Consider the following 27867-nt stretch of genomic DNA (forward strand, 5'->3'; position numbering starts at 1 on the left):
CAGAGATTTCTACATAAGACATAAATATTTACTGTTGATGGATAAACCGTTGGATTCCTTAACTCTTTATAATCATCCTCCCAATTCTACATGACCTAAAAATTGCACCTGTTTCCCTCCCCAAGCCCGTCTGAAGGTAACAAAAGCCAGTGTGTTTGTGCAAGATGAGGTGTCAGGACCGGAGGGGCACGTGGCCTGTGCCCTGTTGACACCACCTGGAAACAGACCACCAGTGAGCACAGAGGTGGCATCTCGCTGGTGGAGTGTGACCTGGCCTGGTGACAGAGAAGGGGAGGGTCACACAGGGCGCTGGTGCTCCCAGCGGCGTTGCCACGGTGGCCACAGACGTCCCTGATGGCACCTGGTGATGGGCTTTACGTTAACATTTGTTTCCTTTAATGATCTCTTCTATTTATGCCAAGTGGTCCACTAAAAAAATTATGGCAGTTACGTGAGGTTTGATTTGGAACAGGTTTAAATAAAAAGTAAGTCAGATTTAAAGTAAATGTTGTGAGGATGAGACCTGGATGACTAGTTTGGATAAAAACTGCCTGGAGTCCTAGAATGACCAGAGTTCATTTTCCCTGAGCAGCTTGACTTTTACCTTTTCAACCCCTGGCTTGCTCTGTGCCTGAGATTCTGGGGCCTGGGCTGCATTCATGCTGAGGATTTGTAGGATGGAGAAGTTGGATGAGGTGAGTGTGAGAAGCAGGGCAGCACTTTATGCTTGGAAGCCAACGTTTGGTTTTTCAACTCAAATAGCAAGTGTGAAAACTTGGGATTTGTTTGAGGCTGAAAATATAAATGGGCAAGAAGTTTTGAAAGTGACATGTGTCCACCTGCAGCCAGGGGCCCACCTGGCCTGGAGTCATGTTCGTGTCCAGGAGCCTGTCAGGTGCCAGGCCAGGATCTGGACACGGCAGAAAAGTGGCACAAGGTTCTGAACTAAGAGACGGGGGTGGGGCAAAGGACATGGTCAGGCAGGCTCTCCCGCCTCTGAGGGCTTGGGGTGAGACAGGTGGGACGGGGAGACAGGTGAGCCTGGGCCTCTGGGCTGGTCCCGTGCTCACGGCAGGGCTGTCTGATGAGCTGAGTGGAAGGGCCTGCCCTGGTATTGACATCTTCTGGGGCTTGGGGTCGTCTTTGATTTTCCCCCTTCAGCTGTGTCTGCGTCACCAAGTTTCATCATGACTCCTGGGAGGGACAGTTAACATCTTCCTTTCTGCCCCTGCAACATCGGCCGGATCCCTGCTGGCCAAACTCCCCACCGGGTGCCGCTGTCCCCAGTCCGCTGTGCCCCCAGCCGGGTGACCGCCCTAAGATGCTGTTTGGGTCACAGGTGCCCTCCACTCTTCCCTTTGGGCAGGTTCTAGGTCCCTGTCCTGCCCCACCTGGGCCCCAGCTGCACGGCCAGGAACTGTCCTGCTCTTCATTCCTGCTGGGCGTTTGCCCTTGGCTTATGTCGGACCACTACTTTCTCCAGCGTCGAGCGCAGGTCTGTCCACGCCTCCTTCCTGTGTCCCTGGGATGTTGCAGAGGAGCATCGACACGTGGTCTGTCCTGCTTCTTACACCCCCGCCCGGCTGCCCTGTCCTTACTGTCTGTCCCCCATTTACCTCCCAGCACTCACGCGCCCTGTGCACTCCCGGAGCCAGTTTCCTACATTCTCATTGAATGTCTGTGCTCCAGAACCTATTCCCTGATTGCCTTCGGGGTCTTGGGTCTTTTCACCCATGCACGTTGCAAGTTCATCAGGGTCAGGCCCATGCCATTCCTTGGGTCTGCGCCCTGCGCAGAAGCAGGACCTTGGCAGCCGGGGCAGATGATGGTTATCGGTGCACGTGGGCTGCCTGGGGCCAGGCTGATGCCCCCTCCACACATCCTCGAGGGGCGCCTAGGTCCGTGCTGGGCGCGGTGTGACCTCTGTGCTGCAAAGTCCTCATCTGCAAGGTGCTGACCAAGCAGCGCGTGGGCGCCTGGGCACCTCAAGGCTGTGGCCTGACAGGTTCCTACCTAGAAGGAGCCGGGAGAACCCCGGCTGTGCGTGAGCACCTCGGAACCTCTGCTGGCAGGGCTGGCGGGGCTGGTGTTACTCTTGAGTCTTGGGTTTTCATCGTAATAAGTATTGGAATGGATGACCCCCAACAAAGTCGGGCTGGGAGCCTGGGGAGGGACCTGGGGGCAAGGGCTGGGGGACCTGCAGAGTCTGCATCTGGATATTTGTTTGCGATCCTTTCTCCCCAAGCTTGGGATGTCCCTCTTGTCTCATTCTGCCTCACCCACTGGAGCCACACACTCTGGGGTGTTCGGGATAAAGTAACGAACCGCCCCCCTTCAGCTCACTCTGCTCCCGTGTCCCCAGCCGGGGACGGGACCGGAGGAGGCCTCACCCACCCAGGGGAGTCACTGGCTGTGGGCGGGAGGGCTGGGCTCTCCCCTTTTTCTGGTTTCTATTCCTTTTTCCCCTCTTGGTGACCCTGGAGTGAGTCAGAGAGTGGGTCTTCTTTTTGTCCAAAAGAGAGAGGTGTTGGCTGTACCTCCTTAGAAGGAGAAAGAAATGGCCGAAATGCCTGCTTCTTGGAATCACAGCTGTCAGTGCCACTGGGAGGCTTGTTAGCAGGACGTGAGTCCAGAGAGCCGCTGCTGGGGCCCTCGGGGAGCAGGTGCATGGACAGCACGCTGCAGGCAGGACTGGGTCCACGCGCCACGGGCAGCCCGGGATGAGCTCTGATGCTCGCACGGCAGAGAAACGCTCTGTGTGTATTTGTTATTTCCCATCTGCTGCTTGGTCAACACATCTGATTCACGTTGGGTGAAAATCTTGCTGCCCTAAATGGAATTCTAAACATAGACCCATAAAGGGGCCAGAGAAAGATGTCGCGTCAATTATTCAAGAGGGCGTACGTACGAGGTCTCACACTGTCACGATTCCCAATTCTTTCAAAAGTGATTTATTCTTCATTGTCCACTGAGTGGCCTTTCTAGTTATATCTTTCTGATTCTAGGTCTTAGGGCACTTGGTTTAGTAACTTGAGTTTCTCTTATAAGTATGAGAGGGTAATCATCAGCTGTTAAGGTAAATTGTCCAGAATTAGAGCCTGACCTGTTCATTCGCACTCAGTAGTGAATACATTTCAATATATGTAAATGGATTTGTGTACATATATATATATATATATATATATATATACACACACATATACTAATAGATAGAAAACATACATATACAGATATCATTTTATAAGTTACACATTTACAGTCATTAATTTGGTTGGCAGTTCATCCCTTTGAATGAAAGTTTGGGGACTAGCTGACCTCTGCTGACCTTAGTTTGCTTGAAATGTGTCGTGTGCTGAGAAAGCCCGTCCAGCTGGCCTGTTGTGTCCTGTGGCAACAGGAAAGGCCTGTCCGTGCCTGCAGCCTGTCTATCCCCGCGGGTCCCTCTGGCTCTACCGCCAGCTGCCGCAGGACTCGGGCAACGCTGGCCTTCTGGGTGCTGCCCAGGCAGAGCGCGTGGCGTGAAGGACCTGGACGTGTGGCCACCCGGGTGGAGGCCCGAGTGTCGCTAGCTGTCACTGTGCTACGTGGGGCCGGCAGAAAGCTGGCATCGTGCGGTCGTGTCTTCTGTAGAAAAGGGTGAGATGCTGGGGCTGGAGGTGTGTGTGCCGGTGTCTGCAGGTGCAGGTGGACACTTGTGAGAAATGGAGCGAGGTTTATGTAACTGGCTCTGGGGACCGTGGTTGCCGATGGGGCCGTTTTGATGAGTGATGGGCCCCATTAGGTCACAGTAAGATGCTCGATGATGTATAATTAAAGACGGCATTAGTCAGGCAGAAACCACAGCATTTAAAAACGGGAACGGGATAATTTCTCAGGCTGACACACACATCCAGGACGTAGGAGACAGGACGCAACGGGGGTGTATTCGAAAGTGAAGCTGCCGCGCTGGTTACAGCTGGTGTCCTCTTAAGTCTCAGATATTTGCAGTGTCAGAGACCACGGTGGTTTAAACATTTATTTTAGGTGAATTGACAGGTTCTGGAACGGTTCTGATTGGTGACTCTACCAAAAAAAAAAGCCGTCCTGTTTTTGTTCTTCGTGGAACAGGCTGAGCCCAGGTGAGCTGTGGTCTGAGGTCCCGTCTGCACTGTCCAGCTTCAGCTCCGAGTCCCTTCCTTCCTCTCTCCCTTCTCTGTTTATTCATCCGCGGGTGCTCTGGGCTCTGGGGGTGGGGGGCGGGCAGCGGGCCCAGCGGCCTGGCTGAGCGCTGCCCTGGCCGTCGCCCACCTGACCGTTCAGACATCTCCGTCGGACGTTGGAAGCACCGTCCGTCCCACTGGGCCTTGGCTCCTGGACTCGGTTTAATCAGAGTCAAGCGTCTGGCGGAGAGCCTCGGTCGTTAATTAATCATGCTGCTGTTTGCATTCACGTTGACAGTCATCTGCACTTGTAACCCCCTCAGCTCAGGGGTTGCCGCAGCGCCTCACCGACCACGGGTGCGGGGCTCCCTCCCTCAGGGACAGGCAAAGACAGGAGCGCGGGTTGCTGTCCCGAGTGCCTGCTCTGTGCCCCCCGCCTGTGTTCCGGGGGAGCAGGGCTGCGCGTCCCCTCCCGGCATCCACGCGGCTCTGTGACCTCGCAGAGGCTGACGTCCAGTCTCTGACCCCCTGGAGCTTAGGCTGCGGGCATTATGGGGATGCGGCCAAGAGAGCAAGTGAAGTGCCAGCTGAACTAGCTCAGCTTCAGTGGAGACGTTTTGTGATGTGTGTATTTTATCCTCTAATTGGATTAATTTAGGATAAAAAAAAAGGCAGTGAGCTTTCTTTGCAATCTATAGAGGATGCCTTTACCTATGGAAGAAATCATCCTTGAAAGCATTGCAGCCGTGGTCCGTCGTTAGCCCGGTGCTCCTGGACTTGGGCTGCACGTTGAAATCCCCCAAATGCTGCAGCGTGGCCCATCCCAGAGGTCCTGACGTGCCCGGTCCTGGTGCAGCCGGGTGTTGGCTTGTCAGAGTCCTCAGGCGGCGTGGACGCCGGCCTTGGGCAGTACCGGCCCGAACCACAGAGGCCGGGAAAGTTTGGAGGGATCGGGGAGATGTCTCCTGGAAGCCCTTCCCAGCTCGCAGACAAGTGCAGAGGCCTGGGGAGCCCTGCCACCTGGGAGCCGGCCGGGTAGAGAGGGGACACGGACGAGGAGGCCTGGGGTCCCGAGGTGCTTGGAGCGGACGTGGTCTTGGAAGGAGGGTCAGCGACCAGCTGGACAGGGGCCCTGGAGACAGAGGGTCTTTTGCAGCCATGTTATTTAGGAGCCTGACACTGTTCTGCTCATTTGTTCTCTTAAAAATAACTCCTTTAGGAAAAAGTTTCGTACAGAAGCAATAAATTCAGCTCATTAATTCACTCAGTCCTTGTGACAGCTCAGCGACCTGGCCACTGTGACTGCCCCCGCTTTGCAGGCCCAGAGGAGTGGAGGAGCCGGCACAGCTGGGGGTGCAGCAGGGCCTGTACCCAGGAGGACTCTGGGCTCTGCTTGGGCGGGATGGCAAGGTTTGAGCTGGGGGTAAAATCCTTTTCCCGTCACCTCCGAGGTCCCATCGTTTCCTCCTCACCAGGCTGCCTGGCTGGGGGAGAAACCAGGATACGCCCTGCTGTCGCTTGCTACATTGTCAGAGGGGCTGGCTGGTGGGAGAATTTCCTGGCGGAACGTAAGGAGACTATGTGGAGGGAGAGCTGGGCGGCGTGGAGAGAGGGGAGGGAGGCGTGCTGTCACTCAGGGCTGGAGCCAGAGGTAACCGCTCACCACAGAGGCCCGTGCGACACGGGTGACCGCCCTGAGTCTGGGGAGAGGGGCCGTGGGTTCTTTCTACGTTTGAAGGGTTCTCCAGTCACACGGTGAAACGAACATTATGGAAATGTGGTCCGTGACCCCGGGTCTCCGGCAGTGTCTCCCTGTCCAGTTTTCTTATGCAGCAGCCTCTGCCGTCCATCTGAGGCTTCCCACCCTGGACTGAGCGTTAAAATCGGGCCCAGATTTCCTCAGGGCTCCGCAATTTGTGGTCATGGAAATGGACGGAATACAGAATTTTTCCTGTGGACATCTGCACTTACATGTCTCAGAAACACTTACAAAAAGCTAACGGATTAACCATGTGTTCAAATAAAGTCTTCTGATAGGTCGGATTCTGAATTTTATACTCCAGGCAGCGCTGTCTGTAGGAGTAGAATGTGGGCCAACTGTGAAATTTAAAATTTTCTAGTGGCCACATTACAAAAGTTAAAAAGCAACAGGTGAAATTGTTTTAACGATGTGTCTTATTTGACCCACTCCATCCAAAATGTGAGCACGTGAGCATCGCTCAGTACAGAACGTTAACGGGTGCTCTGCCTTCTTTGTCAGGCTCGGCGCGGAGCCTGCTACGTGTGTCACACGCCGACACACCTTGGCCCCATTCCAAGAGCCGCCAGTGGCCGCGGAGCCGGCCGGGGGCGGCAGCGTTGGCGGTGGAGCTCCAGACACCGCGGTCAGGGGCTGAAGTCTCGCGCGCTCTTTACCTCTCGGGAGATCTGTGCCCACGTAATGCGCTTTCGGAGCGTCTGGGGCTGCGCCAGGACGGCCTCGGAGCCGCCGCAGTGACGGGATGTGCGGACAACACAGGCTCTGGGGGCCTCGGTGTGGTGACCGCCGGGGGCTTCAGGAAGGCGTGCTGAGGACCCCGCTGAACCCCGAGAGCGTGGGTTTCCCGCCCGGCTGATGACGTAGGTCACTTGCCCGCCAGGCCTCCTCGTCCGCAGGCTGTTCTCGGGGCCCTGACGGGCACGGAGTCCTGCCCCCCCCCCTAACCCCGGGATGGAGTGAAATCCAGCTCTTGGTAGGAGGAGGGCCCAGAGTCCCAGAGGTAAGTGGTTACAAAACTGTCGCCTGCCCGGGTGTCTGTTTTCTGCGGCGGCAGGCGTACCGTGGGGGAGGGGTGCTTCCCTTCTCCGTCACCTGCAGTGCCTTCGTGGTGGGGGGCGATGCCGGGGTGGAGGACTCTGAGCTCATCTCAGGGACGACCAGGCAGTGCGGCCTCGGGGCTGACGTGCCCCCGGGGCGGCGTCCGGGGGGCAGCCGGGTTAGGGGAGCGTTTGAAAGTTCACTGCATGGAAATCGGACTGTTGCCTTTTCTGATCCGCACGGCATGTTATCAGATTTATATTCCAGGCTGTGGGGACTATCATTCTCTTTAAATGGCATCATTTAGCAAGGAGTTAGCATTTCATTGGAAATTCAGTTACCGGTTCCGGCTGGAGGCGGCCTGGGTGGGGCCTGGGTGTCCCCTGGTTTCCTCTCCAGCGGGACAGCGGCTCCGCACCCCGCTGAGTGTTTTAAATGATTGTAGGCTTTTGAAGTTGTGTCTTTGCTTTGAGGACACATCTTTTGTTACTTACAATTTATTTCAAGCAGAGTGTCTGGTCTGTGCTTCAATCCTGAATGATACCGTTGAGCTTTGCTGTGGCTTCTGTGTAACGGTGCACGTGTAACAGTGCACGGGCCACTGTGTGTAAATTGTGTAAATGATGCAGCATACACCCCCTTCCCCCCACCAGACTGCAAGGCTTTATCTTAACTGTTTGGTTTGGCGTCTTTTTATTCACTGCCTTCACTGCACCAAGGATGAGGTGTGCTTGGTCACCTGGGGGTCACTCATGGCAGTTACTGAGCTGTCCTGTGAGTCAGGGACGCCCTGGGGGCCCCTAAGCTGCTCTGTGGGCCTGTTGTGCTCCTGCATGAAATGCCCCATGTTGGCAAAAGCAGGGGTCTCCCCTCTTTGCTGTCACTTTAGGGAATGCTGGCTGTGAGCTGTCCTCCCCGCTTCTGTGGCTAATTTGCGGTGACCTTTGCAGATGGAACCAGCTGTGGAAATCGCTGGCTGGGCTTGGCACCGGTCTCTGCAGCTGTAGGTGGGAGGGTCAGACCCGTCTCATCAAGGCCGGGGTGCATTTCGTGTCTCCCAGTCGTTGGTGGCTCCCCGGCCTGGGTGCTGATGCGGCCAGTGCTCCATCCTGACGTACGGATCGCAGGGGAGCAAGTGCCCCGAGGCGTCTGTGTCAGGACCTTCAGATGATTCAGGGCAGAGTCCCTGAGTGTGAGCACTAACGCGTGAATTTTACATTTTCAGAGAAGTGGTGCCGGGACTTCCCTGGGGGGGTTGGGGGGGGGGGTCCAGTGGTTGGGACTTCCCCTTCCAGTGCAGGGGGTGTGGGTTCAATCCTTGGTTGGGGAGCTAAAATCCCACATGCCTCCCGGCCAAACAACCAAAACATAAAACGCAAGCAATATTGTAACAAATTCAATAAAGACTTTAAAAATTGTCCACATCAAAAAAAAAAAAAAAAAAAAAAAGAAAAACTTAAAAAAAAAAAGAAAAGTGGTGTGAGGGGTTGTTGTGACTTCCCTGATGATGGGTTCAAACCAGTGGCTCCTGATTTATTGATAACGACTGCATGTTGTTTTCAGTTTGAATACTGTCGTATTTGAAGACTTCCGAATAAAGGTTAACAAAGGCCGATTTCTCCCTGAAATCACACAGGGATTGCATATTCCTTCAGCTTGCTCCCTGCCGGGAAGGATTGGCAGCTCTGACCTGGGAGGGTGCCACCGTCTCTTTGGTGGATATGGGGCTTCGAGTCATGGTGCCCAGCATGTTCTTATCAGCTGGAATGAGAACCCTGAATAGATTCCCCAGGTTGCTGTAACGTTACCTCGGGGGCTGTGATGGTGACCGAGGACCTTCACGTATGTCACTCTGACCCACTTCGTGCTCTGGGCCCCTGTCCTGTGCTGCCCACAGACCCCGTTTCCGAGAGTCTCGGGCCTGGGCTGACTGCTGAGTTGGGCTTGGGCAGCCGTGACCTTGGAAATCTGGGTCGTTCAGGCTCTGAGTCCCACTCCTGTCCCATCATTCGACGCAGCTTCTCCTCCAAGCAGTTGCTGTTCCGTCGGGGTGGTCAGGCACCCCATGGGTGTGTGTGTCCAGAGAGAGTGCTGTGTCTCGTGCACCTGACGGGGACGGTGGGCAGGAGGTGGGCGGGGAGGCTGCTGCGGCCACGTGGCGTGACGAGGGACGCAGCCCCTCCAAGGCTGTTATTGGGCCTCTGGTGTCACTCCTGGGACTGGGGACCTCTGCCCTCAAAACCCACTCAGCTGTAGATTCCCCTGGTCACACTGTTGGAACAAAGAGGCAAAATCCTGTCCAGATTTCCTGGTTAAGTCTATAACTTACCGACAAGCCTGTCGAAGCTGTGCAGGTAGGTCCAGACCACCTGGGTGGGCTTTGCAGGTGAGAGTTGATGATGTAGATCCCCCAGCAAGGACGGGCGTCTGCCTCTCCGGCCGTGGACCCGTCAGTCCAGGAGCAAGGGCCTTTCTTGGCCTGTTTTGACATCCAGGACTACCTGGTGAGCAGCCGTCAACGCGGCTAGCTTTCCTCTTGGCCTGAGAAGGAGTCTCCGCCTTCCTGGGGCAGCTGTGTGGTGTCAGGATGCACAGCGAGAATGGTCTTTGCACACAAATGACTTTGCACCCTGATGCGCCCCCTGCTGCATCTCCAGGACTCCCCTCCCCCAGCTTCCTCACCTCCTGGAGGGGACAGAAGGGTTTGGGCGATCCTCCCTGGGCTTCTCAACTCCTGTGGGCCAAGGAGTCCTGGGAGGGGTCAGCCCTTTTCCACAGAGCAGCCTTGCCAGGAGTTACCTGATGACCTGAGCTGTGGCTTCACTGTGGCTAGAGGCCACCTTTGGATGATGCCGTGTGTCTCTGCTAGTTCAGCACGGCCAGGATGTATCTGTGTGACCAGGAGGAGGAGAGCTGCTTCTGCTAAGTTCATAGCACCTCCCGGTGGATTCCAGGGTCTCAGGACGGGTGGAATCCCGGTGGATTCCAGGGTCTCAGGGTCCCCTGCCCTGTGCTGTGAGGGTGCCCTTGATGACGGTGTGATGGAGGTGATGGCGGTGATGGAGGTCATGGAGGTCATGGCAGTGATGGAGGTGATGGAGGTGATGGAGGTCATGGCGGTAATGGAGGTCATGGAAGTCATGACAGTAATGGAGGTGATGACGGTAGAGGTGATGAAGTGGGACTCAGGGTCAGTTCCCGGGCAGACTTCTGAGCCGGCGGAGACATGCAATTGTCCTCTCAGTTCAGAGCGAACGATGGGCTCGGGGACTCAGAGGCCCCCAGGTGAACAGGACAGCTTCCCAAGCCCAGGAGCCTGGGCAAGCCTGGGCCCAGGTGGGACTGCAGCCAGGGTGGGTCTGAGCGAGGGGAGGGTGGGGAGGGGGAGTTCGTGGAGGCCCTGCTTGCTTTTCGACTTTTCTTTTCCTGAGTAATTTACAAAGTGTAAACAGCTCACTGGGTTTTTGTTGGTTGCAAGTGTCTGTCTGGTTGACTGTCCTTATATTTCTTTGTCATATCTGTGTCTTGTCTAGAGTCTGCTTAGAATTCAGGGTTTTTGTCTTCTTCGAGCCAAATGATGGGGTTTGCTGTCAGTTACTCTGCAGGGGCAGAGGAAAGGAGCTGTGTGTTGCCTTCCCTGTGCTCCAAGCCTTTGCTCCTTCTTTGTCCTTCTCAGAAGGCTGCTGGGGTCTGGGCTCACGGCAGCGTCAGGACCCTCAGGCCCGAAGTGGGACAGTAAGTTCATCTGGACACAGGACAGATATGCCGTTTCCTCCTTAGCATCTGTTGTCTGGCAGACGTTTCCAGACAACATCTGGAAACATTGTCTGCGCCTCTGGGAGTTTGGTCCTGGTGATGCCTTCCGGAGGCCCTGCCCCTCCCAGTGCCCTCCCAGGCCCCTGCCCTGTGCCCCAGATGGCCCTTCAGGCCCTAACACACTCCAGATTGGGAGGAAGAGGCTGGACGCTTGCTCCTGGCTGAGTCTCTTTCATAGATTGAAGAGTTTCTATTCGTGTTTTATGTGGATTTGTTTGTGAAAATCTCATTTTGTGTTCCCATAAAATACATGAATGTGCAGAGAACTGAATTGTAGCTGCTTCCTTTGGTTTTGGTAAAACCCATTCCTTTTCCGGTGGCTTTGAGCCAACTTTCCCGTTTCCCAGTCACAGGCGTTTCCATTTATGTGACCCTGCGGCAAAGGGTGTGGAGAGCGACTGCCTCCGTTGGAACCTTCTGCACTGGACGTGCTGATGAGGAGCTGGCCGTCCGCGCCATGTGCAGGGGTCCTCGGGCACTGGGTCTTGAGTCACGAATGCCTGTCTGCAGGAAAGGCCACCGTCCCCAGTGCCAGGCATGCACGTTCCTGAAAACACCTCTCCAGCTTCCCGAGCCTTTAAGCAAGCAGCTGAGGGGTCAGCAGCCTCTGCTCACCACACGCTGACCCTAACTGCCCTTCCTGCCTGCGGTGGGCTCCCTTCCCCCGAGGCTGCGTTTGTTACTTAAAATCATTAAAACATTCTTGCAATATCAACCCCTATTCTCCTCGCGGATGAGAGATACACCCTTTAGTTGTGTGATTTCCCCTCCTCACCTCCCCCGCTGTGTCATGTGAATGTCTGTCAGCTGCCCAGCCGGAGGGCAGGGTCTTTGTGTCTGGTGGGCTCTTCCTCTCCCCGTTGCACTTGGGATGAGATGGCAGGTCGCCCAGGGAGCTCCAGCTGCAGCACGCGTGGATTGCGCACGTGGCCCCTGCGTTCCATAGGCCCAGCACCTAACTGCAGCTGGTGTCTTTTAGAGAAGCGGACGGCCGTGGCTGAGGCCAGGATTTCTTTTCCAAATGAACACGTGAGTTCAGAGCTGTTGCCTGCTGTGGATCTCAGTGTGGATGCGTGTAGCACTTGTAACGTGTGTGTCTACACAGATGCTGGCCCTGTGGGGTCATCTCTGGGTGGTGGGACTTAAGGGGAATTTTAACTTTTTTCTTCATGTTTTTTGTTCTATTTAAGTTTCCACAGTGAGCGTATATTATTTTTTTATTCAGATTTTTTAAATTGCCATCTTTTAGAGTTTTAGAATCTGTTTTTCTTCATGGAAATCGAATACAGACTGCGCCACAGGTTTCAGGATGACAGAATTGTAGAGTTGGAAAGAGCCTTAAAGATCCAGACTTGAGGTGAGAGGGGGCAGAGCCCACGCTCAGGTTTTCTCCTTTTCATTCCGGCCCCCCGGGCCCTTCCAACCTCCAGCCAAGCCATCCCTGGCCTAGGTGTCCATTACGTGACTATTTCAGGTAAAGATGGGTTATTCTGTTTTGAGATAATTTGGACAAATGGCAGAGTTCTTCATTTCCTTTCCTGTTAAGGCCGTATTCACAGAAAATGTTTAAGACCAGGGCTCAGCGATCCGCAGCCCACGGGCCATACTCACTCTGCTGGCGAGCAGCCTGGCCAGACTTGACCCAGCACGGTGGCCTTTCTTCTGCGTCACACAGCGTTGGGAAGTCCCTTGGTGTGGCAACGGGGCCCACGTCCAGAGGGGCAGACGCCTGGACTGGGAAATGAGTATGTATGTGGTAGGGACCAGGAAGGTGAAGCGTTAGTAAATGCAGTTTATTTGGAAGACAGGATTTTTCCTGATGGTGGTCATGAATTGAGGTGGGAGGTTTTAATGGCCTTTCAGAGGACAAAGTGGGAACCTGACCGTTGTGTAGAAGGAGTCCTGGGGCAGCCCGGGCAGACCATGAGGGCAGGGCCCTGAGGGTGCTGGGACCAGCACAAGCACTGACATTCTCCCTCCCCATGTATTTTGGGTTCTCTTTTGGGCTTGTTCAAGCTGATGTCATCTGATGGGGAGATTCCGTCCAGTTGCCTAAAAGGGGGACTGTTTCTACCTCCTTCCGAAATACACATTGTGCACATATTTGGGTCTGACAATAAAAGCCCACCCTCAAGGTGTTTTGAGAGGCCCCCAGGAAGGGCACCCCCCCGCTGGTGGTCCTGGTCCTGGTCAATTGCGCGGAAGCTGCAGACCTGTTCACATCTCAGACTGGGATCCGAATCCCAGTTCCAGAGTCAGGGCTGAGGCCAGTTTGGTGCCTGGATGGTGGGACTTCCCCGCCATGTCCCTGGTGCTCGTTTTTATCCCCCTTTTGTGACCTGATCTTTGTGTGGCTTTGTCTCAATGGCCGCCTCCCTGAGGGGTCTGTACATCATCCTGTGTCACAGAAACAGAAGAGGTTCTCTTACTGAGACATGTGTGCTGGTGAGGTTGAGCAGCCTGGAGGTAAACACATAGCTCTTGGCCATTGTCTGTTTAACAGCTTCATGAACCAGCTGGTGTTTGCACATTCGTTTGAGTAGACAAGGTGCACTCATAGCTCCCCTTAACGAGGCCAGTCCCGTGATTGCTCAGAGAGCAGCAAATCGGAAATCTTAGGATATTGCTTTGGCTTAAAAGTGAGCTCTGAGCAGAAAATTTATTTTTAAGGATCTCCAGAATCAGTAAAAGGAAAAAAGTTGCCTCCACTAGGGGATTTTTCTAGGTGGGTGAACTTAAAATGGAAGTGAGTAGTTTTGAACAGTGTGATCTTAATAGAAGATAATTCATTTTCCACTAGCTTTAAGCTGTCATGCCAGTAGATTAGTTTTTAACATGCATTTAAATTATTTATAGGATAAGTGCTGATTTATTTTTCCTGAGAGTTCTTTCAACATTTTATGGTAATACTTCACTTATCAGGATCACTTATGTTGAAGCACATGAGAGAACAAGCAGGTGTCGCCATGATCCTCTCTGTTTATATGCACGAGAGGCATATAGGCATATGCACGAGAGGCCTCTGCCTGGGGCCCTTCTTCTCCTGCTTTTGGATGACATACTGGGAAAATTCGCTTAGTCAACCTGCATTCCTGGCTCCCAGCTCTTTGCTCGGCACGGTGCTAAGTGCTGAGAATTCAAAGGGTGATAACCAGTATACAACCTAATGGGGGAAAGACCATCTGTACCATAGTTATTTTGTAAAGCTTGAGTTAAATGGTAATTGTAGACGTTCATAAAACATATGGAAGTGCAGAGGAGGAAGCCAGTTAGTTGAGAAGTCATTTCAGAGAGGGCTGGATGGAGGGACCTTGAAAGAGGACGTGTGAACAGTCATGAGACAGATTCTCCAGTAGGAAGGATGCCACCTGCAAGGCATGCTGTGCTTCGGAGACCAACACGGTCATGATTTCTGGGTCAAAAGGCATAAGGGGTGTGGAGGCAGGAAGCCAGGCTGTTATGGAGGCAGAAGCCAGGCTCAGCCCTGAACCTAATTTCATGGGAGCAGGGGCATTGTTGGACGGCTCTCGGCAGAGATGATGCCTGTTTAGGGGAGAAAGACCCCGGTGTCTGGAGGTGGGGATGGAGTCGTCAGGGTGAGGCTGGTTGAAGATCGCAGGGGAGGCTCTGGTTCTAGCTGAGATGTGGAAGAAGGAAGAGAAGATGACTGAGGACCAGGCTGAGGGGCAGAGGAGAGAGCCCTCCCCTGGGTCTGGGCCAGCAGGCTTCTCCCAGCTTTGTCACCCACTGGCCGTGTGACCTGGGGGCAGTTACTTTCCAGTGTTCCGAAATCTGAGACAATAAGCTCTGTCTACTGGGCGCGGGGACCTGTCTGTCAGTGAGACACACCCAACCCCACGGCTGGGATGAGGGGACTGTTTTCTCATCTGTGAAAACAGGAGTGGTGGCCCCTTGGCAGGGTTGTTAAGCAGGAAGATTAGTGCCGCCTGGGGCTGGTGCACAGAAGGGGCCAGGTGAGTGGTTTTTGTTCATGTCTATAAAGGTGCTTGTGGTGGGACTGATGAATGTCACCAACCAGGCAGGAATAATTGGACATGAAGTAATTTGGGGCAGGGGTTTCTTACCTTGGGACCATGGCTCCTTAGAGGGTCCAAGGATGGACTTGGGAGCCCCGAGACCCTGGGGACTGTATGTGATTACTCATGGAGCTTCTGTTTCCCTGGGGACTGTGGCCATCAGATTCTCACGGGGGGATGTGACCCCACCAGGCTAGAATCAGTGATAAAGAGCAAACACAGGGGTTCTGAGGTGTGTGGGGTGGGCCTGGGAGGAGGGAGGCCTGAGTGTCCCTACCACGCTGAGGTCCTGCTCTCGTAAAGGAATCTGAAAACTCTCCGAATGACTCAGGGTAGGAATGCTCAGAGGAAAATTGCAGGAGTCGCTTCCACTTGATCCTCGGGTAGATTCTAGATGTAAGGAGTATCAAAGCCTATTAGACAAGGCAGTTCTTTTGATTTATTTTGGCTGACTGCCTGATGGCGTGCGGGTCACAAGCAGGTAAGCCTGTTTGTTTAATCCGTCCTTCTCCTTTGAGGTAGGGTTTCCTTCCTAAACTGGAAGTTTCTAGGGAGCAGGAGCCTCATTTAATTGTTTTTTCTATCTTCCAAAGCATCTAACATACTCTGGAAGCCAGCAGACCTAACAAACCAAATATTTTCTTCTGGTTATTCAAGCATGTTTCTATGCTAAGGTATAAGCAAAACAAACAAGCACACATCCTAAAACCCAAATACTTTCCCTTCCTACATCTGAACCCCATCTGCCCCGTTACACAAACTGCAGTCCAGGTGAGCGTCTCTTCGTGCATCCGAACCCCATCTGCCCCGTTATACTAACTGCGGTCCAGGTGAGGTTCCCTTCCACAGTCCAGGTGAGGTTCCCTTCCTACATCTGAACCACATCTGTCCCGTTACACTAACTGCAGTCCAGGTGAGGTTCCCTTCCGCAGTCCAGGTGAGGTTCCCTTCCTACATCTGAACCACATCTGTCCCGTTACACTAACTGCGGTCCAGGCGAGGTTCCCTTCCACAGTCCAGGTGAGGTTCCCTTCCTACATCTGAACCACATCTGTCCCGCTACACTAACTGCGGTCCAGGTGAGGTTCCCTTCTGTGCCAAGCAAAACACCCTCCCGTGCATTTCCTCTTTGCAAAGTCACGTTCTGTAACTTCTTCAGGATCACAGGACCACATTTTTATCCTCCCTGTCACTGTGATTTTTAGAGCTCTTTTACGATGTTCTCTCTTCCATTATGAAGGGCCCAATGTGAACTAACACAGGGCCTTTCCCAGGCCTGACGAATGCTGAGGAAGCTGGAGGCCGTGGTGGCCTTCTGTCCTGTGTCCTGCTCCATGGCAGGTGTCTGGGCCAGCTGAGCCCTGGGCCCACCTGGCATCTCCTGTAGCAGGTGACCTAGAGACAGTGTATTTGGATGGTTTCCATTCTCTAGGCATGGAAGTTGGCCTTCCATATCTGTGGGTTCTCACTGAAAATATTTGAAAAAGAAAAAAAATACAGGAATTTCCAAAAAGCAGAACTTGAATTTGCTGCACGAGCAACTGTGTGCACAGCACTTACACTGTATTAGGTATTGTAAGTCACCTAGAGGTGATTTAAAGTCTGCGGAGGATGTGCATAGGTCATATGCACCATTTCATACAGAGGGCTGGAGCTTTTGTGGATTTTGGTATCCTCGTGGGTCCTGGAACCAATTCCCATGGGTACTCAGGGACGACTATATCATGTCAGCTTTGGACCCCAAATCTTTGAAGTCAGATACGGTGTTTTTCAGAATCAAGCCCTGGTCACGTGAGGCAGATGATGGCTCGGCCTTCCCTCCCACCTGGAATTCACTTGGTTAAAAATCTTGTGCCGCTCACTTAGATCTAATTAACATTTTTGATTGGGGTGTTGTGTAGTTCTGGAAGCTGCTTATTAGATTTCATAGGTGTCTCTGGCAGCACAAAATATGTAATGAGCAAAAATAATTGTGTTACAGTGAAATGAATATGTACATAGTCACTGAATTAATAAATAAGTTAAATGATGTCTTCATGGAAACTCCTGAGAACTTTGGGTTTCTCAGCATAAGATATGGAAATTGACTTTTTGTGTGTGTATGGAGGTTTTGAAGGAAAGAAATGTGCTTTTTCTTTTAGACTGAAGATACTGTGTGTGTGTGTGGTTTTGATCAGGATGAGCGTCTGTAAGGGAAACGGGTTTGTGTCCTCTGAGGCTGGAGGAGCGTGCAGGAGGCCGGAGCGGCAGCGGGAGGGCTGGGCTGTGGGCGTCATGACCAGGGAGGTGGGCGTCTCACCGCAGCTCTGGGGAAACTCAGGTTCTAATTCCCTTCTCTGGCTCTGGGTGTGAAGCCAGAGAGTAAGAGGTTGATGTAAGAAAGGTGGTCCTGAGACTCACAGCTCCTGGGGCTGAGACTAAAGTCCTCCCGCAGCAGGTGAACGCACAGCGTCCTGCGTCCGTGACTTCCCTGAGTCCTGGTCCCAGAGCTGGAGGTCCCCAGGGCGCTTACCCACCAGCCCAGGGCCCTCTTGGCTAGGCCACACTGTTTCCTACCCTCGAAGAGTTCCTCGTGGGAGGGAAATCGAGGGGCCGAAGAAATCACTTGAAGAAGGATCCAGGGCTATTAAGCAAACCAGAGGCTGGCTTGTTCTGGTTTTTTAAAGGCTCTTTTGGTTGCAAGAAAGAGACCCAGCCGGACCCCTCGGGTGGTGGGAGTTTGTTGGCGGTTCCCCCGCGTGGGGACCCAGCTGAACACTGGGCCCAGGAGGCCAGCAGCCCCTGGAGAGCCTGGCCGAGGGTGTGTGCCACCTGCCAGCTCCCCTCTCCAGCTGTCTTCCCGCTGACCTTGGCCTAGCTCTCTCTGACCCCTGCACCCCTCCCCCGCCCTGGTTTGCTCAGTCGCTGCTCCTCCTGCCTCCCGCTCAGGCCACCTATCCTGGCTCAGCAGGAGGTGTCCTGAGTCCAGGTCCCAACAGGGACCAACATAATGGCCTGGAAAACTCTTTGGTTTTGAAACGTGCAGGTAACCCCCCAAAACAAAACCCAAACCCATGTAACACCCCCCAGCCCCCCCCCCCCCCCACCAGTTGGTCCTTACAGCAGCTTTGTCAGGTCAGGAATAGTTTTTCCACGTTACAGATGCAGAGGTAGGACCCAGAGAGGGCAGGTTACCTGTCCAAGGTCACACAGCTCATAGGACCCAGGCCATCAGTGCCTTGTCCCCAGGGCCTGCGCTCTCTGGGGCATCATCCTGGGGGGTGGGCTCTCGAGTGACTCTGCCCCTTACTCACCGGCTGGGGGCGTGCTCCTCAGCGCTTCAGGCCTCCGTTTTCTCGTCTATAACCGGACACGCAGCAGTTGTGAGTGGGGTTAACGACATGGTGCGTGTGGAGCTCGTGCTGTGCCAGGGACCTGACGTCTCCGCGGAGGTGGTGTCGCGTGTCCCACCCAGGACACTGTTGGGCCGACTGTGGGCAGATCCGTGTCCCCCTCCAGGGTGGCCTCTCCCTTAGGAGTTCTGGGGGGCTTGCTGGCCAACCATTATCAGCGGTCTTTCCCGTCTTCCGACGAGCCGGTTCCGATCCTGGCCATCAAAATGACAAGTGATGGGGTGGACACAGAAGGTGTGGCCAGTGCTGCCGCGGCCGTTTCGGGGGGCGGGGGTGGGGGCGCTGGTCTCCCACCGTCCTGCCACCCCTGCCGCCGCCCAGGCTCCGCTCGGGGTCACTCAGCCTTCGTAGTGACCACGCCCCGCCCAGCCGCCCACTCAGGGGAGCCCCTCTCCCTCCACCTGAAGCAGCCCCTCCACCCAGTTCTCTCTCCAAGCTGGGTGGGGCTGTTGGTCAGGGTTTGCGAGGGGGCCGCTATGCCCCCTTCTAGCACCTATTTGCCCACCGAGGCAGCCGAGCATCCAGCGGGACACTCAGCCAAGGTCCATGTTTGCACCCAGGCAGGTCCCGGGAGATGGTGGCCTCATCAGCCATGGAAAGTGTTAGCATTTCCATTTATTTCAAGGTGCCCTTGGCAGCCTTACACCAAGGTCGTAGCTGTGATTAAAACACAGGACTGACGGGTCAGTGTCAGTGTCCCATCCCCTTTGGGTCTGAGTCACGCCTGTAGGATAATCACACATCACCGGTGTGGATTATGTACCCTGGTGGACGCTGCGTTGCATCTGGAATGTTCTCCCAATTGCTCCTGGGGATTTGAAGGGCAATTGCTTTTCTGGGTGTCGACCAGAATCCTGTGGCAGGATGTGTTGCCAGGTAAACGGTTCTTTCTGAATCGATGTGAATAAAATCCCATGTAAGACGAATTCAGTGCGTGTGCATTTTTTTAAACAGTGGAAAGTTGGATTCTTAGAGCTTCAGCAAAGAGTGAAGGCAGTTATGTTTGTTCTTTGTGAACTTGTTTGAAATTCTAATCTGAAGAGGCCAGTTGCTTTACCAGGACAGGGCACCGTACTGAGCCGTGCAGACGCCCGAGGCCAGGCAGCCGGGTCTCTCGGTGTTGGAGTGGGTCCCCGCCGTGGACGGGACAGCCCGGGACAGTGCTCAGACCCCCAGGTGGGGGAGACAGGGCCCTGCCCCTGTGCACACCCACCGCTGCTTTGTCATTATGGTGGACCTTCTGTTATCTTGGGTTGGGTTTCTAAAATCTACTTGAAATTCCAATAATTGCCCAATTTAAAAAGTTCGTCATCCTGATTTAACTCGTTTAGGGTTTTGTTCTAGAGGGTGAAAGACAACCATAGACTTTAAAAAACGACATGTAGAAAAGCTCAGGCTGCGCTTGAGGCCACACACGTAAACATATGTGCATGCGTGCCCATCGCAGTGGCATGGGGCCCCCTCCACTCTGGTCCCCCTCCTTGGGTGGAGGCCGCACCCCGTGCAGGTGGAGGTGTGCTCCCTGCGGGGCCCGGTCTGATGAGCAGGAAGACAACAGAGGAGAACCCTGGGCCCAGGAAGACGTCCCTGCTGCCAGTCTCATGGTCCCACTCGCCACCTGCCGGCTTTCGCTCTTGCTTCCGTAAGCTCTGGAAGCAGAAAAGAACAACCGTCTGGTCTGGAGCGTGCCTGTCTCTGTCCTCTCTCCCCCTCGGCTCCAAGGAGCCTCTGTGCTCCAAGGGGCCTCTCTCCTCCCAGGACCGAGACACGTGGGCCACACGCGTGCACATCAGGGCTAGACGGCGTGTGACACGTGGTGTCCAGGGAGTCAGACGGCTTTGCTTCGTGAGGAGGGGAATCCACTCTGGTCCCAGCTGCCTGGGGGATGATTAATCGCAAAGTGCTTCATCCTGCTTCAGAGTTTCACCGGCACATCATGCGCTGCTGCTGTGGGCGTGGCTTTGGGACTTTCTGAGAGGCACCGCTGCAAAAGCAAAACGTTACAATTTGGTTATTTATTGACATCTATGAATACAATAGAAACGTGCCTACTTTCCAGGCTGCTCCTTTAAGTGCCATTGAAAGGGAGAAAGTGTTTGCTTTTCTGGGCATTTATAGCAGCTGGCATTTATTCTAGCACTTTCTGTTTTTAATAAAAGAATCCGAAAATACGTTTGAAGTGCTCTTTTCAGTCTGAAGAATAGAGGCTTCTTCTGCGGAAAGAGGCAGCCCCGCAGCGCATCCGGCTTCCCTGGGGCCTGGCCTGAGTGGGGACGTGGGCAGGGACCCTGAGCTCCAGCCGAAACCCGAGGCTCCAGGAGCCTGTGATCTCGCTGAGGGTTGAGTTTCTTCTGGACGGAAAACTGCGAACGTGCCTCCCGGTGAGGGCGAGGCCTCGGGTGTCCTGAGGGGACCTGTCGTGGGGCCTGACTTTGGGGGAGCCCTGGCTGCAGCCTCTGCGTCCAAGTGCTCGGCTCCGTGCACCTCACTGCCCGACCGGCAGGGATTATGTGCTGGACCCCCCGACTTCCTGTGTCACCCTCCTGCGGAAAAATGACCATCACCACCTGATTGGAGTTTCTCCACAAAGAGTTTTATTTAGCGAGATGAAAAAGCCTCGTTGTTATTTACAGCAGTGTTCTCCATTTTTCATACTCTCTCACCAAATGACTTCCTAGTGAATTACAAATATATATCCTGGAAATATATCAATCTGATGTCTTATTAAATAATCAAAGTTGAAATTAAAAGCCCAGAAAATGGTTTTTGTGTTTGCATCACTCCCGGCTGCCTGTCCGCAGCGTCAAGCAGTTCTGACCATCTCTTGTGAGCCCCGAGAGGCCCGCCCCCCGCAGTGCACGTCTAGGTCCTCCAGCCGCTGGTGGAACAGACCGCGGTCTTAGGTGCACCCCTGGTTGGCGTCAGGCGGGGGTCACGCCCTGCACGCAGTTGCAGGCGGCTGGAAGCAGCCGGGGTTGTGGATCTTGAACCATCTGTCCACGGTTGTGATGAAGGACTCAGAAGGAGGGAAGCTTCTCAGGGCTTTCTGACTCTGTTGTTGCTTTAAATCCTCCTGTAATTGGGTGGTTTTGTGTATGTGAGCTTTAACAAAAGCTGTGATGAAGCTGTTTCCCTCAATTGCAATCAGAGCAGCGTCTTATTTTTATAGGTTGCTGCTGATGGGTCGTAAACTTCCAAAATGTAGATTCTTCTCCCGTGGAATTTCACGACACTGATGAGCAGATAGTTAATGGGGACGGCAAGTTACCAGCCTCCCTTGCACCTAATTATGTTGTGTGACTGGTGCACGTTTGTCTTCTTGTTTTATTTCCACAGCCCGTGCGCACTTAAAGTCACCTGCAAACTGTTTAAAAAAATCCATTGTGTCTGCTGTCTCTTCCTTTTCCAGCCAAATGGCCTGACGCCCCCGGGATGGGATGACCAGTAGGTGTGACACACAAGACTGAGGCTCAAATTAATCATTTTTAGAGAGTCATCAGCTGCGGGGGAGATAGCTCCAATTAATTTAAATAATTGCTTTAATGCAGGAATCAGCAAATCTTTTCTGCAAAAACCAGCTGAGGAATATTTTAAGCTTTGCGGGCACGAAGGAAAGCGGCCGTGGACAATACGCAGATGCAATTGGAGAGAAATGGGGAAGATGGCAGGTGTAGGGGCGCCGTGTGCGGGGCAGGGCGGGGGGGGGCAAGGACGATGGCCCTTGAGGGGCAGGCGGGAGGGTGTGCGCTTAGAGACGCGGGGGGGAGGGTTCCTGGCCGACAGGGCAGTAGGGCCGGTTGTGAGATGAAGGGGGCATTTGCTGATCCATGGAGGGTCCGTGAGGACTTGAGCAGCCCAGGGGTCTCTGGTCAGGTCTTGGTGTTCTTGACTGTTGAGTCCCTACTGTGAATCCTGTTCAGATGAAAGTAGGGTCAACTATGAATCCATGAGTTTGGGGTAGCCCCCGCCTGCAGCATTGAGCTGTTTCTGGTCATTCTCAGCAGCCTAGCAGTAGGGAGAGCCCCCCCCCCCCCGCCACCGCCGGGTGCCCTCTGGGTCTCCTCGGGGTGGGGCACTGTCCCTGTGTCATATCGCTGCACGTGCAGACCTTTCCCACATTTTTACGTGAAGAAACTGTAATTGAGGAAAAGGCCGTCCAGAAGATGGAGGTGACGCTCCAGGTATAATGAGCCCTTCTCGCCACCTGACGTTGGAGGATGCCCATGCCTGGGCCTCCGTCACGGGGTCACCAGGCATGTGGTGGACGCGGTGGCTAGGCCGGGGCTTCTCTCTGGTTAGAAAAGAACAACCTTTGGGTTATTCAGGCCAGGCTTGTGGAAACCTTCATTTCCACATTTTCAGCAGAAGACCCCCTGCTTAACGGAAACGGGTGACAGTGGTGCTTTTCTGGTTGATGAAGGGGGCCCAGCTCCTCCGACCCGGCTGCCCTTTTGGAGGAAATGGCTTGAAAACCGTTGACCTCGTTTTCCTTGCTCTCGTTTCCCAAATGCGGAAACAGTGACGGAGGTGAGAACGGGCTGGTTTACGGTCACCCAGAGCTGGTTCCTTGGGGGCCGTTTGCAGATGCCACTGACTCGCTTGGTGCACAGGCCACTTTGCTTCTGCATGGTCGTGTCTGTACCCAAAAGGGGGCCCGTCGCTGGCACCCAGCCTCATGGGGATGTTTGGGGAAATCGTGGCTTACCAAAAAGTGATTTGAGATGCTTGGATACAAAGAACAGGAGAAGGAGTTTTACAAATCTCTTTTCTTGAGCAGGCATCATTTTCAAAATGTGGAGTGTTTATGGCATTTATTACTGTGGGAAAAAGACTTTTATTATTAGGATTTAATTTTCATTAGCCTGGTGCACATTGTGCTGGTTTGGATGAAGTCACTTGTGTGCAAATGTGGTAGTTTCTGCAGCTGCCAATGTGGTCCTCAAGTTGGGTTTTATCTTGAAATGGCAGGCAACAGTGGGACAGAAGGAACCCATCACTCGGCGTGAAGGAGTCAGTTCACGCGTGCGTTCCAGCTGTGGAGCGGTATTTCTACCCTCAGCTGTAGTTTCCAAGGCCTGACTTTAAAGTCTGGAAACTGTTTCCATCCCTGGGGCTCCAGGGTGGCGCCCCTGGTGGAGGTCCAAGCAGGAACCCATGAGCTGTGACTTTGACCGTTGTGAACGGACACTGGAAACACTCCGGGTCACCGTGTGGGTCTTGAGCATGTACTCGTGTGTCCTGGTTCTATAAATTTTTAATTTAGGACATTCTTGCAAGAGATGCTACATCAACTGCAGCAGCCGTGTTAAATTAAGGGCAATTCAGACAAAAGGAGCGTGGTGACGGCGGCTCCTGTGACCCGGAGCGGAGCAGCCTGGGCAGCTGTGATGCAGGTCTGTTGACGACCGAAATATCAGTGTGGAGAGAAATCACTTAGCCTGGTTCAGAGGTGAGTAAGCAGAGATTATAGATTGGAATTGCAAAGAAAAATGTCTTAATAGTCCTAACAGTTGGATTTTGGATCCCAAAGGACATGCCAGAGGCCTCACTGTAAGAGAACTGTAATCAGATTAAACAATTCGTGCTCCCCAGGAAGAGAAGCTGGGGGAGTGAAAAGTACATCCCTGGTCATCCATCCTATGTTTACGTTTTTTTACTTTTAACAGTTTTACTGAGATAGAATTCACATACCATGGAATTCACACAGAGTATACAGTTCAGGGGCTTTTCGTCCATTCAGAGAAGAGTGCGACCATCACACAGTCAATATTAGGGAGTTTCCATCACCCCCAAATGATCCTCTATCACCCGCTCCCTCCCTCCTGTCCCCAGCCCTGAGCCACCACTGGTCTACTTCCTGTCTCTGGATTTCCCTTTTCTGGGTTTTCACGTGAATGGGACAATATAGTATGTGACCTTCTGAGACTGACTTCTTTCACTCAGATAAGGTTTTCCAGACTCATCCCTTGTGTCAGGAATCAGCACTCCATTCCTTTTAGCGGCTGAATAATATTCTTATGTGTGGATAATGCCACATTGTGTTTACCCGTCACCCATTGGTGGACATTTGGGATGTTTCCACCTCTACATTTGCTTGTAATAGTTGTGCAGAAAGATAAGTATGCCCCATCCATTTTGAGACCCAGATCATTCTTTTTCTCACGTGAGAACTTTCTGGCAATTACAGGGAACATAGTAGGTCAAACTAAGGGTGTCCCAAGGCCTCCGGCCAGTGAGTGGTGGTGGCCATGTAGAGTCCAGGTAGCACCAGAGGAGAGGAGGTCGTAAACGAGCTCTGAAGGCTGCAGAGCAGCCTCTTCGGCCTGTGTGCACATGGTGTGCGGGGTCTCCACGTCAGGATGTTCTGGTAAAAGCCCCAAGGGCTCTGGGTTCGTGGACAGGGCTGTGGCCTCCACCCCCACACCAGCGCCCCCAGGAAGCCCGAGCTCCCACGTCGGGCCGGCTCCCACCCGTGGTGGGGACCCCGGCCCCTCACCCGCAGGAAGCCTCCCTAAGCTCAGGCTGGGACCCCCGTGCCGCGTGCAGGCTCCGCCAGGGGCAGCCACTCCGTGCACTGGTGGCCCATCCTGGTGCAGGCTCATCTCCCTGCCGCTGGCCGATGGCCAGGCAGGGGCCCTGGTGTCCTCCAGTGCCCAGGCGGGTGCTCAGGGAGGAGCGGAGACGGAGGCTTCCCCAGCCCGCCCAGGCGACCGGCCTGCAGGCAAGGGTGCTCAGGGAGGAGCGGAGACGGAGGGCTTCCCCAGCCCGTCCAGGCGACCGGCCTGCAGGCAAGTGTCTGCTGCTTATTCCGAGCGTCCAGCCACGGGGCGTCCCCACCCCCTCCCGGCTGACATCGAGCCAGCTGTTTTACTTGGGACCCCACGTTCTCTGGAGACCTGCTTAACTCAGTCCCTGTTTGCACCTAACCTGGCATATGTGGTGGATTTCTCTCTCGTTGGAGCTATTTTTGGGTCCTTTTCTGGAAAGATGCCTCTTTCCCCGCAGGCAGCCTCTGACTGTGCCAGATGGCTCTGCTATCGCGTTTTATTTTTTCTGAGCACTTGCTATTTTTGGTTTTTTAGTTACTCATTTGACTCAGAGTTCTGATAAGGTGTTTAAAATAGCCTTTGGACCTGCTGTGAGCTGTTGGGCTTCTAAAGTTACTTTTCTGCTTTTTGTCACCTCTTGACTTTGGGAGAGAGTAAGTCAGGTCATTGGACGGTTTCTCTGTTCCGTCCTCTGGGTGCTGACTTACCCTGTTGCCAGCACCTGTCCCACAGTGAAAAGGGTGGCGACGTGTCCATCTGTGGGCCTTCCGGAAGCTTCTGGGGACCTGTGTTTGCTGATGTGTAGACACGCGCTTTTCAAAAGCAGGAATCCCTGTGTGTTAACACTGGACACTAGGCGTCTTCAGGCCGTGTTGTTCAAAGCCTCTCAGAGGCTGAGAGGGGTTGGGTCTCACTCAAGGTCATGAGCTGGTCAGTCAGGGTGGAGCTGGCTCCCTGGAATCCCTGTGCACCTTCGAGGTGTGTCAGGTGGCCTCTGGGGTGGTCATTCCCTGGGCCCACCACAGGCCACCTCCAGCAGCAGGTGGCAGAGGCTGCCCTTGGTCTGCAGGTGCTGTCCCCTGCTGCCCCGGCTCACGCTGGGCCACCCTCACCCTCAGCCCTGGCAGTTTGGCCGTGGCCGGGGTCCTGCCCTGGTAGTCATGGTCATTTAATCGCTGGTGCGCAGCCTCCCGCCTGGGTTCCTGCTGCTTAGACCGCCTGATGGGAAGGCCGCGGCTTGGCCCTTGGCTGAGGGCAGCCCGGGTCACAGGACTGGACTTGGGTGATGCTCGGAGGACCAGCATCACAGCTACGGGACCGTCGCTGTGCCGGGATCGCGGGCTCACCTGAACCTGCCGCTGGGTCTGGGCAGGGACCGGAATGGACCCTGGGTGGCTTGTGCTAGGTGCGCGGGAGTGTCCCCAGCATGACTGCCCCTACCCTGCCAGGCCCCCTTGTGCCAGGGCTCAGCGGGGTGACCTCACCTCTGCCCACAGTCTGACTCCTGACTTTTGGGACACGACCCTGGGGGGTTCCTGCACACGGGCGCGCAGAGCCAGGGAGCATGGCAGCCCCTATCCAGCAGGGCTTCTGTGGTCCTGGTCACAAGTGCCCTGCATGAGTCCATTAGCCACCACCTTGCGTGGGGGGACCTGCTGTCTCCCTTTCTTGTGGACAAGTCCATGGGCACAGGAAGGACGTGCAGGGGTGGGTCTCTGTGTGCCTCCCGCCCCCACTGGGGGTCCCAGCGTCCACTGCGCAGTTTGGAAGGGAGGGTCCAGACCAACGTGCATTTCCATCTTGCCTCTGCCACCTGCAAGCTCCTTGTCCTCAGGTGTCATCTCTGGGACCCTGTGTCTTGTCCTCAGTAATGGGGAGGACCAGGCCCTCCTCCTCCCAGGAGCAAACGAGGTCCTGTTTGTGGACGTGACTCGGCACCCAGATGGCCACGAGCCCAGGTGCCAGAGCGGCAGGTCCTCCAGGGACCCCCGAGCTGGGATTTCATACCCTTAATGATCTGTCTTTGATTTGTGCTTTTGAGGGACAGTGGGCCTGCTGGGACATGGTGCCTGGGCTCCCACGTGGTCCTGCCACCCGGCTGGGCCCCCCCGGAGTCCCAGGGGGGTGGATGTCTCTGAGGCCGTGATGACCCTGCCTGGACCTCCTACCCAGAGACCAGCATGAAATACCATAAAAAACACCGTGCTGGGCGGGGGAAGGGGGTGGGGGGAGTCTGCAGGAGAAGGGAGAAAAGCCTCTTTCCTGCCCTTTGCACAAAGGCCCCGCTTGGCTTCCCCTAGGTCCCACGGACCGTCGATGGGCCCGGGTTGGCAGCCTCAGCTCGGAATCTGGGAGGTGGGAGAGGTGACGGTGTCGTGGAGATGGGTGTCGTGTGAGCAGGGACACGTCCAGTGTGGCAGCTGCCCAGTGGGTGGGCTCAGCAGCTGCGATGGCTTTGGGGGCAGTCAGGCCATGTGTGGTCAGCTCCCTGCAGGACCGTGAGCCCTAAGCAGCCCCCTCAGAGGTCCCTCCCGGATGCAGGGGATGGTCACTTCCAGGACCTTCCAGGACCGTGAGTGACATTTGACTGCATGGGTTGTAAATGAAAGAAGTAAAACTCACCCATGATCTCACCCCGTGAGACCACAGCTGCAGCATCGTGTATGTGGTGGTAAAATTTATGGCCCCGAAGAATAAATTCTCGACAGTGAGAAACAGGGGTTAAACACCCAGGTGACAAATAGTCTAAAATAAGACTCAGAGCTGGGGGGGTGGGGAGGGGCATGGGGGGTGGGGAGGGGCATGACGGGCTGCCACACAGTTCAGGGCCCCGTGTGTGGCCCCTGGGACTTTGTCAACATCTGGGGACAGCTCGGTGGTCACAGCCCAGGGGGTGCGTCTGGCATCTGTGGGTGGGACCAGGGTGCTCGGCCAGAGCCCGGCCCCGAGGTCCTGGGAGGGAGGAGAGAGCCGACATCGTCTCTGAGGAGACTGTGGGCAGCTGCCTGGGGTGGGAGGTGGTGGATAATACATACTGTCTCCACATTCTCTTAAGGCAGCCCTGGGGGTACGGCTGTAGCCAGTTTACAGGAGGACAGAATAAAACCCGAACTCTAAACCCCGGTCTGCAGAGGTGAT

General features: G+C 54.5%; 1 protein-coding gene across 3 annotated transcripts in view; it reads left to right on the top strand.

Annotated features, from left to right (window-relative positions):
* SH3RF3 (SH3 domain containing ring finger 3) overlaps positions 1-27867 on the top strand; it is a 215298-nt gene that overhangs the window by 7025 nt on the left and 180406 nt on the right. The window contains exon 1 of one of the 3 annotated variants that reach the window (XM_068564640.1): positions 6854-6898. The exons of the other annotated variants lie outside the window; for them this stretch is intronic. The gene's annotated coding sequence lies outside the window, so the exon portion shown is untranslated. Of the gene's footprint in view, positions 1-6853; positions 6899-27867 lie in introns of those variants that run through there. 3 annotated transcript variants of the gene reach the window in all.

The sequence above is a fragment of the Eschrichtius robustus genome, chromosome 15 (genome assembly GCF_028021215.1).
Source record: "Eschrichtius robustus isolate mEscRob2 chromosome 15, mEscRob2.pri, whole genome shotgun sequence".
Lineage (NCBI taxonomy): Eukaryota > Metazoa > Chordata > Mammalia > Artiodactyla > Eschrichtiidae > Eschrichtius > Eschrichtius robustus.